The sequence below is a fragment of the Tiliqua scincoides genome, chromosome 5, assembly GCF_035046505.1.
Source record: "Tiliqua scincoides isolate rTilSci1 chromosome 5, rTilSci1.hap2, whole genome shotgun sequence".
NCBI lineage: Eukaryota > Metazoa > Chordata > Lepidosauria > Squamata > Scincidae > Tiliqua > Tiliqua scincoides.
The window spans coordinates 62466245-62476956 of NC_089825.1; the positions used below are offsets into that span (position 1 = coordinate 62466245).

Consider the following 10712-nt stretch of genomic DNA (forward strand, 5'->3'; position numbering starts at 1 on the left):
TGTGGACTGTCTAGGGACAGTAAGTAAATTACAACACTTATCTTTGGGTCAGTCTTCAGATGCTCTCTGTGGGCCCCAGGCCCTTGAGGGCCTGCTATGTCTCAAGAGGCAGCGGCGGGGTCCCAGAGGGGCTCCAGCTCCTGTGCAATCAGCTGGTCCCAAGCTGCCTCAAAAGGGTTTGTGGGGGAAGGGGGTTGCTCCACCTGCTTCCTTTTCCCCATGGGCAGAGGCTTCCCTCCACTCTAGTCATTGGCAGCCTGGCTTCCCTGCAGCAGGCTGCCTCTGCTCCCCCCCTTCATACCCAGGTGGGCCAGCTTTTCTGTCAGGAACCAGCCCCTCCAAGGCCCACCCCTTCCTTTCCCAGGGTGTTAAAGGGGCAGTCCAAGGCCCTTTCCCACTTCTGCCCTGTTTTGGAGGTCCTGGCCCTGCAGGCCAGTCTGTTTGAGCCTCCCCCAAAAGGGGTTGTTGCCTCAGGGGCTGCCACTGGGCAGGCAGGCGCCCACTCTCTTGGTGGATCAGCCACAGCTCTCCTGCTCTGCATGCAGGCGGGGCGTCCAGGATCTGCACGCTGCCCGTCCCCCAAGGGGTCTCTGCAGGGAGGAGGTTTGGGAAGCCTTACCCCCATTAGCTGGAGGCCATGTTCTGGTGTCAACGGAGATGAGGTGGGCCAGGTACCTTCACACAGCCCCAGATGTCTGCTGCCTGTCCCCTTAGGGACAACATCCCCTGAGCCACCAGCAGGTAAGTCAGGGGGCCCTTGACACTCTCCTGTGGGACTCTTCAGATCTATGCCAGCTCTTTTCCTGGGGTAGGAGACTGCTGGGGGCATGTCAGGCCCAGAATGAGGGTTTTGATATGGTAGACACCTGCTGCACCAAGATCCATCTGGGCCCAGTCCTGTCCCTGATCTGCCATCACCAGCAGCAGAACCCTGCCAACAGCCAGAATTCTGAGTGTACAGGGGACCTCCCAGCCCTTGCACCTGTAGCAGTGCTTTGCAGACTGGTGGAGAGGCTATCATGCAAGCATATCATGCACATACAATTTCAGTGGTGTCACTTGCTCCTCTGGCACCCAGGATTGTGATTCTCGATGCCATCCCTGGAAGTGTATCCCCCTATCCTCCTCTTAGCTACACCACTGGACTATTGTGCTGTCAGTGATTTTTCTAAGGAATGAGACATTGTTCCTCTAGTGGCTATCTTTTTTTCTTTTTTTTTCCTTCAGAAGTTCCCTTGGAATGACACTACATCATGACATAAAGTTGTTCACCAAGCATTCTGGGAAGGAGTTCGTGGCAACCATCCAAAGCCAGCAACCAAAAAGAAGTTCATACAGCCTCTGCTGTTGCCACCAAAGAGGGGGGCGAATAAATAAATAGCAAGAAAGCACAGCTGCCTGCTGCCACCCAGTGGGGAACAGCCCCTGAAACATTCTCAGGGTTTATGTGCCCCCCTCCAAATTTCCTTCCCCCATTTCCGCCACCTATAAATTTTCAGCTCAGCTGTATCACAAATGGTCCCAATCCTCCCAGCCCCTTGTTTGCAATTGGACTGCTATATGCGCTACAGTGCATTTCCTAGTTCATGAGCCAATGGTTGGCAACCTTCAGTCTCAAAAGACTATGGTATAAGCCTACAGCACCCGGTATTCCCAGGCGGCCTCCCATCCAAGTACTAACCAGGCCTGACCCTGCTTAGCTTCCGAGATCAGACGAGATCGGGCATGTGCAGGGTAACAGTTGCTGCCACATGAGCCAATGCAACCCAGTGAAGCCATGCACAGTCTATATGCTGTGCACACAGCCTTCCTTCTGGTTTTATTTCTTTTCTGTTGCTGAGTTCAGGTTCGGGAAAGGAAGGCAAAGCCAACTGTGAATCGCTGTAAGTCTCCCATTTGCTGGTCATTTTCCAGAAGGGGAGAGCAGGTTGTCCTCACCACCTTGCTAGAATGTCTCTTTCCTCAGATACCGATAGTGTGATGCTATTTCAACCTGCTGCCAATTAATTCCATCTTGCAGTCAGAGCAAATACAACCCAGCTTTGCTTATCAGGGAATTAAAGCTAATGTATGCAAGTAATTAGAATTTCTCAGTAATAAGCAGCCAGTGTTTTAGTTTAATGCTGACAATTAACTACAGTCAGATAAGACTTTTATACAAATGATTCACCATTTCTGTGAAAGGTTGAAGGACACGGAGTCTGTGACCCTCTAGCAATGGTAACAGAAGTTTCCTGAGCTATTGGGGTATTTTAATCAAATCACGTTTGGCTCTTGCCTGGCTCCCTTCCGGATTGCAAATCCTTTTTAAAGATGGGGAGAATGACAGTAATTAGCATTAATGAGAGATAGCATTCTGGATGCTACTAGGGTTGCCAACTGATCCAAAAGGTGGCATGGCCTGCTTCTCTGCCTTTTGCAGCAGTTGTATCTGCTCAGTGTGGCAAGCGAAGGTGGTCTCACCATGGAGATAAGCTTTTCAATTGCTTGCACCCATGAATCAAGCCGTCCTTAAAAGGTACAGAAGCACAGGCCAGTGACAATGGTGGCAGCCTTAGCTACAATCCAACCTTGCTGAAATCAATGGGAGGTGGAACAGTATCTTGTGTTGGTTGCCTGGCAGTCACGCTGTGATACTTTTACTATAACTGAAGCCTAGACTATGCAATGGAATAAGGCGAAAACAGTTCGCCTTTTCCACCCACCATAGGATTGCTCCCTTTTTGTTCATCATGCTCCTGTACCTTTAACAGAAACCTGATAACACAGCAACTTAACAGACATGCATTGCCCTGGCATGGCGCCAGAACGGTTAGAAATAGAGTTATGCACTGGTGCCTCCCACACACCCTTGCTCACTTTCAGGTCATTGGGAACTTGCCATAAATTCCAGGCTCGGTGTGAAGTCCTATTAATTAAAATATCAAAACCTTTCTGTTTGTGATGAGAGTTAAGCTGCTTACAGTTTTCCTTCGTGCTCCAGAAAGCATAGGAAATTGGAAGTTAAGGTGGTTGGTTTAACTTTTGGCCATGTGAGCTGGAAAGATTTTGCACAGTCTTGTATTTTATGCTGGCTTTATGAATGAGGTTCTGTGCAGTCACATTTTGCCTTGGTCTTTCAGCTTGATATTGGACTGGGGAAGGATGCCTCCAGGCAGAAATTCAACAGGCGGAGCTCCTCAATCATTTGCAAAAGATTCATATCATGGATGTCTGCTTGATGCAAATTTACGAGACTCAGTGCTTCCCCAGAATGCTATCTACTACACAGTAAATGTCCAGGAAGGAATTTTGTAGGAGATACCATTTCTAGCAATATCTTGTTGTTGTTGGCAACCTTCAGTCTCGAAAGACTATGGTATCGCGCTCTGAAAGATGGTTCTGGAACAGTGTCTAGTGTGGCTGAAAAGGCCAATTTGGGAGTGACAATCCCTTCCACACTGGGAGCAAGTGCAGTCTGTCCCTGGTCTGTCTCCCTGGCTATGGGCCTTCCTTCTTTGCCTCTTAGCCTCAGACTGTTGGCCAAGTGTCTCTTCAAACTGGGAAAGGCCATGCTGCACAGCCTGCCTCCAAGCGGGCCGCTCAGAGGCCAGGGTTTCCCACCTGTTGAGGTCCACGCCTAAGGCCTTCAGATCCCTCTTGCAGATGTCCTTGTATCGCAGCTGTGGTCTACCTGTAGGGCGCTTTCCTTGCACGAGTTCTCCATAGAGGAGATCCTTTGGGATCCGGCCATCATCCATTCTCACGACATGACCGAGCCAACGCAGGCGTCTCTCTTTCAGCAGTGCATACATGCTAGGGATTCCAGCACGTTCCAGGACTACTCCTCAGGAAAACCTGTCTTTCTCCTCCATTTAGACTGATGGCAGGGCAAGAACTTTCATGGCCCTGAGCTTGGAGAAGGAATTGTCAGTTTGCATAATGTCCTCTATTTGATAATAATTCCCTTTGAATAATGCCCTCTATTTCATTGCATATCCTTGCATGCCAGAAGAGTACAAGAATATGGCGAACATCACCTGGTGGTCTCATCAGATTCTTGTATGTTCCTTCCTTAAACAAACCAAAAAATATTTAAGACACTTTTGAAATGAACTTGAAAATGTTTGTAAGTCAAGTTCTACCTCCCCCGTCATTCACTTAGCTTAAGTCTAATTTTCAGAGAGAGAGAGAGAGAGAGAGAGAGAGAGAGAGAGAGAGAGAGAGAGAGAGAGAGAGGCCCTCTCACAATAATTTGCTCTCTAATTAAAAATCTGAAATAAAATGACAGTACTTCATCCAGTTAACCAAATTCCACATATTAATTGACAAAATAAATGGTAATGGCTATGAAATTGCTTCCATTTTCATCTATGCTTATATTAGATGATTGTTCAAGTTACAGAGAAGTTGCTCTTAAATGGAATCAGGGAATTGATCCAGCTCTCTGCTGGTCCTCCACTTCCTGAGACTTCATTGGGGTACAAGCAATTAGTATAAACCAATGTTTCTCAAACTATGAGTCGGGACCCACTACGACCCAAACTGGAAGGCCAATAATGCCTAAATCTCCATGTGGCAATGCAGAGGCGCTAGTGTGGCTTCTAAGTGGGGGATTTTTGGCTGCTGGAGTTCTCCGAGTAAAGAGACACTTGTTAGGTCTGAGCCACCCACTCCTGCCCTGGCACTGCCCTCCCCTACCCATTCTACCCCTCCCTGTTCTCCCTTTGCCCCTGTGCTGAACTCACCTGGTTCATCTATCCTCCAGATGACTGCTAGCATGCACAGGAAGTAAAAGCACGGTCATGTATCCAGGGCCCGCGTGAGACCTCCTGGCTCCTGAGGCAGTGTGCCAAATGCTTCCCCTGCTCGTGTGAAGTGATACACCAGCCTCTCCTCCTCCCAGTGGAGGTAACTAAAGTGGACAGAGGTGGGCACCCCCTGCCAATCTGCGGCCTGAAGCTGCTGTTTCAGCTGGCCTTATGGATGGGCCAGCGCTGCACGTATCCCAAAGTGTCAAAGGCCAAGAACAAGCCCCATGCTGAGTCTTTCTGAGTTGTCATTCCCACTTTTAATGTGCTCTTCAGTGTAGTTAATCCTGTGTCTATGGCAGAAAATAAACTGGAAACAATTTAAGGTGTTTAATGAAGATCTGAGAAATGAAAAACAAAACAGAACTGGAAATACTAGCATTATTAATAATATAAGTTAACCCTCTAATAACTCCTAGGTATTGAACAGAACATAAAATGAATTCATGTTCAGGCTAAGATTTCTTACTGTAAACGGAATGAACACATTATTCCTTAATATATATACAACTCCTTTCTTCCTCAACCATAAAAATACCTATTTTTCAGATGATATTAATGTTCTTGCTTAATTTTAGCTTGAGCCTTCCCTTCTAGCTTATTTTTATGATTATTTTTTTTAAACACCATTTTCCTATTTTTGTCTTTCGAAAATTTTCTCTGTATTGTTTTTCTGTTTTGCCTGCTGTTTACAACATCTTTAATACACAGTTTAATGTTGCATATGAATTTATTTGACAATGTTCTGTGTACCAAAAATTGCCTTTGGTTCATGTATATGTAATTTGAAAAAAAAAGGGGGGGAGGCAAACTGATGCATGAGAGACATAGAATATCTGTGGTAGCTAGACAGGGGGGTACAGCATGCAGCCCATAGCCACCAGTACCCACTGGATTCAAACTGGAACAGTCATTCTTCCTGCCACCACACAAGGCAAGGAACAACCAGACTTAAGGAGGCTGCTTTGAGAAATCCTCCATCCTAGAAGAATGGAGAACCCCACATTTCCTTAAAAACCCAATGGTAGCAAAGTCTTGAAGTCTGGGGAGACAGGACCACCAACTCCTTCATGATAGAACTGAGACCAAGTAGATTAAAATTGCAGCAATAGAAAGAGCTCTGTTTTACTGAAAGGATGAAGAGCAGCAAAACCAAGGGGGCAAACCAAAGGTATTTGAGGAATTTCAGAAAGGCAGATGACAGTTTAGGTGGATGCGCTGGGAAAATGATGGCCCAGAGGCTAAAAGGTAAGCAGAAAATAAAATAACAAAATAAAATAAACTACACATGCGATCAATTGCACACTTTTTCTATCCTATGTATGAATGTCATATGGGTCCATATGCTCACACTTAGCTGCACAGGGCAGCAAACTTGTCAATGCATTGAACACACTGGGAGTTAAATGCAGATGGGGGTGGTGGGTTGTCTTGCCACAACTCCTCCCCACTGGGTATCGTGCCCGCTTAAGGCTGGTTAGTTTCCCTTGTTTAACTCACCAGGGCAGCAAGTACACATCAGAATCAGGTCCCAGTCCAATAAATGAAGGTTGCCAAATCAGAGTCCAAAGTCAATATCCTTGGTCACAGTCCAAGGTCCGATTTCCAGGTAAGCCAGTTAGTTCATGGAAGGTGCCAAATCAGAGTCCAGAAATGATATGCCAGGTCACAGTCCAAGGTCAGATTCCAGGTAAGCCAGTTAGTCAATGCAAGGTGCCAAATCAGAGTCCAGAAACGATATGCCAGGTCTCGTCTCCTCCTACAACCCACACCCTTTCCTGCCTTAGATGCACCTTATATCCTTTGGTACCTCATTACCTCTAGTTGCTGCAGCTGTGCAGCACACCCTCTACTGGAAACCCAGGCCTTGACTCTTAAAGGGGCCACTGTAGACACCACATTCTACCTCCTCACCAGATCTTCCGCGATTCCTATACATGGGTGCATGATCCCACATACATGGACATTAACCCTGTGGAGATTAACCACATTGGTTGGTTGGCAACCTGCAGTCTTGAAAGACTATGGTATAAGCCTACAGCACCCGGTATTCCCAGTCGGTCTCCCATCCAAGTACTAACCAGGCCTGACCCTGCTTAGCTTCCCCTTGACTTTCTTGCTTTCAGAGTTCAGCTGAGCTCCATGGGCTGATGAGCTGGTTCAAAACCAAACTCTTCTTGTGCTGAAGCAGCTGCACCAATGTGGCAAGCACTGCATGTGCAAGTTTTGGGTCTTGGAGGCTTCTTCAAGGTAAGTGTACATTTGCTCCTTTGCTCGAGGTCCAGTCTTTGTTGCTACTATGAGGCAACTATGAGGCACTATGTTGCCAATCCTATTCAGTGCGTGCTGGCTCAGCACGGGCCCTAGGCTCAGTTTGCGGGCCCTAGTGCCATTGGAACACTGGTGCTAGTCAAGTGCTGGAGATAGATTAGCGCTGGTGGAGCACAGGAGCTCTGCCGCTCAGCGGTCACATGGACCACTGGGCAGCAGAGAGGTAGGTGGGGGTGTGGGGGAGGAAGCATGCTGGGGGAGAAGGTGGGGCAGGAGGGAGGCGGGACCGGTAGGGCTTTGCTCCACTGGATCCTGAGACTCCATGTCAGGCAGTCTGCCCAACATGGAGGCTCTGAATTCTAAGCTGACCATTGGGTCGTTGTAGAATTGAGTAGCTCCATTGAGGGGCTACTTGCTTTATCTGGGGGAAGGGGCTGAAAGTTCCTTTCTCCCAAGGAGGCAGTGGCGGCTGCCTGGGGCACGCTGGATGCAACAGCAGCCATTTACGGCACCACTACAGTTTCGTGCACCGGGCAGCTCAGGATAGGGCTGTGAGTCACTACTCAGACCTACTCCTGTTTTGCTCTCCAGTCACCCACCACCACCTCTCCCACTGACTTAGTTCATTGGTGATTGGCAGGAGAAGTGCTGGAGTGGGACAGAAGGCACAGGACTTTTGCAACTGGCACGGACCACTTTATGGCCGTCAGTACCAGCAGAGGACCAGGAACGAGGATGTGCAGTAAGTCTAGGATTGGACTTTAAATCAAGTTAGGTACATTGTCATCACTTGCATCCCAGTCTTAAGCATTCTGTATCTTGTCTTTTCTTGACCGTGATGAACATGGATATGCCAAAAAGTATATCTGCATGGAATTTTTGATCATTGACATTTTGTGGAAGTCAAACATCACTGATTTCATACGTATGTACGCCTAACCAGTTGCACTAATCTGAAGTTCTGTGTATACAAGGGGTGTCAAACATAATGCCCAGGGACTGAATGCGGCCTGCTGAAACTTTTTATTTGGCCCTCAAGCTCTCGGCTGCTGAGTAGTGCTGAAGTGGCACTGCTGAAAGGACGGCCCGCATGATAATTGGCCTCTCCTTTATCTTGAAATATGATCAAGATTTGCATATTTTTTTCTTCTGTCACTTGCAGCTAATGACTTCCTAAGTGAGGAAAAAAGTGCTTATTTCGGTTATGACCTGTTTAATGACAACACTTCCTGCCTAATGATATCACCTCCGGCCCTTAGCAGGCACCATGAATGCTGTTTGACCTGCTGTATGAAATATGTTTGATACCTCTGGTGTACACCCTTGATGCACATACAGAACGCCTATGTGTGTGCATTGGCAGTGAAGGATAGCCTGACAGTCCCCATCCTGACAGTCCCCATCTAGTCCCAATCCATCTATGTTGTGAAAGGATGGCATACTTTGGTAGTTTCTCTCCATTGAAATGAATGGGGATGCGGTTGTGAGTGAGGAGCTCTGCTCATGACAAGTCCCTTGCCTAGAAGAGATTGCTGGATTCTGGTGAACGTGTCTAGGATTGACACATTGAAGGAGTGTAAGCCTTCAGTTCGCAATACTGGCATGGAATTGGCTGAGTTGATAAAGATGGATGAACTCATGCTAGTTGTGGACAGAAGACAAATCTACAGTGCTGTTCTATTTGATCAGCTTTTGTTATCTTCTGTCCTACGTACATTAATATAGGAGGCAAAAAGCAAACAGTATATTATGATTCCTTGTATATTCCCTCTTGAAAGTTTCAAGGGCTGTTTACAATATGAAGAATACAGTCTTAGAACTCTTACTGTGCTTCCAGATGGAGGGATTTATGAGTCTGGGAAGGGTTGAATCAGCAAATCTGACCTCATCAATTTAGACAAAGACTGTGGTGATCCCCATTTCTGGTTGATGATAGTTCAAATGCCAAGGATAGCAAATGGGGCAGAAAATGAGCAACGGTGGCACCAAATCTTTTTCCTTGCTGATTTGGGGTTATTGTCATTGGGGATATTGACAACTAGAAGCATTTTTCTTTTTTAGACAATGCTGAAGCCTTCAAAATGGTTAGTAGTTGAATTCCGAAGGAGGAATGGACCTTCCCAATATAATTGATGGCCCAATCCTACCCCCCCCCCCAAAAAAAAGCTTATGTTATGCAGCTGACACCAGATGGCCTGGGAGAGGTAAATTAAAAATATGTTTTACTTTCTCCTGGTAGGTCACCTGGTTACTAATAGGTATCCTTAGACCTATACCAGCTGGATGATGGATGATTCTGATGATATCAGAGTGGATGATGGCCAGATCCCAAAGGATCTCCTCTATGGAGAACTCGTGCAAGGAAAGCGCCCTACAGGTAGACCACAGCTGCAATACAAGGACATCTGCAAGAGGGATCTGAAGGCCTTAGGAGTGGACCTCAACAGGTGGGAAACCCTGGCCTCTGAGCAGCCCGCTTGGAGGCAGGCTGTGCAGCATGGCCTTTCCCAGTTTGAAGAGACACTTGGCCAACAGACGGAGGCAATGAGGCAAAGAAAGAAGGCCCATAGTCAGAGAGACAGACCAGGGACAGACTGCACTTGCTCCCAGTGTGGAAGGGATTGTCATTCCCGAATCGGCCTTTTCAGCCACACTAGACGCTGTTCCAGAACCACCATTCAGAGCGCGATACCATAGTCTTTCGAGACTGAAGGTTGTCAACATGGATACCAGCTGGGCTAGGAAAGTGGGATAGCACCAAAGTGTATGCTGCCACTGGTGAGATCCCCCTCCCTCCTGGTCTCCACTCAAATTCTCTCCTGAACTGCCCATGACCTGCCCTGCAGTCACCTCACCTTTTTTGGTGTGGCCTGCTGAGCCACTGACACACACTTAGGGCTGCCTGCCATTTTTGCCCATGGCCCAAATGCACATTACTGAGCTGTAGCTTTTGTGATGCCATGAGAGGATTTATGGCATTGGATTGTAAAACTGCTGGCTCATGTCCACCAAATATATAACCAATTTTGTTTCCTCTACTGATTGTCTGTAATTTGAATTAGTCCACTATTTTGTATAATTTATTCCCCCAATTTCTAACTTCTTCAGAACTTTCTACAGCTTATACCCCAATCTTACCTATTACCCTGCACATGCCCAATCTCGTCTGATCTTGGAAGCTAAGCAGGGTCGGGCCTGGTTAGTACTTGGATGGGAGACCACCTGGGAATACCGGGTGCTGTAGGCTTATACCATAGTCTTTCGAGACTGAAGGTTGCCAACCAACTAACACACCCCACCAATGCAGACATGCAACCAGAGCTCATGCTGCATCCTACTGCAGAGGTCACCTCATGATTAATAACTTTCATTCCCTTACTCTCAGGCAAGTCTCCGCAGTCTAAATGGTACTCCTTGGAACTACACCAGCCATTTTACTGGCACAGAACTGAGGAAGGTGAGGGAGGAGGGGAGAAAACAGGGATAGTTTCCTGTGTCTTCTAGAATTGGGTTGCAACCATTATCATCCAGCATCTAAGCATGACTACTCAGAAATAAGTCCACTGTGTTTTATGGGGCCTACTCTCAGGAAAGTGTGTATAGGACTGAAGCCTAAATATAATGGACTTTACAAGGCCCAGGAATGTACAT

At 47.1% G+C, this 10712-nt stretch overlaps 2 pseudogenes; one reads left to right on the forward strand and one right to left on the reverse strand.

Annotated features, from left to right (window-relative positions):
* Positions 1–1632: 1632 nt before the first annotated feature.
* LOC136654740 (5S ribosomal RNA) lies at positions 1633–1749 on the reverse strand (annotated as a pseudogene).
* Positions 1750–10193: 8444 nt separating this feature from the next.
* LOC136654808 (5S ribosomal RNA) lies at positions 10194–10308 on the forward strand (annotated as a pseudogene).
* The last annotated feature ends 404 nt before the right edge of the window (positions 10309–10712 follow it).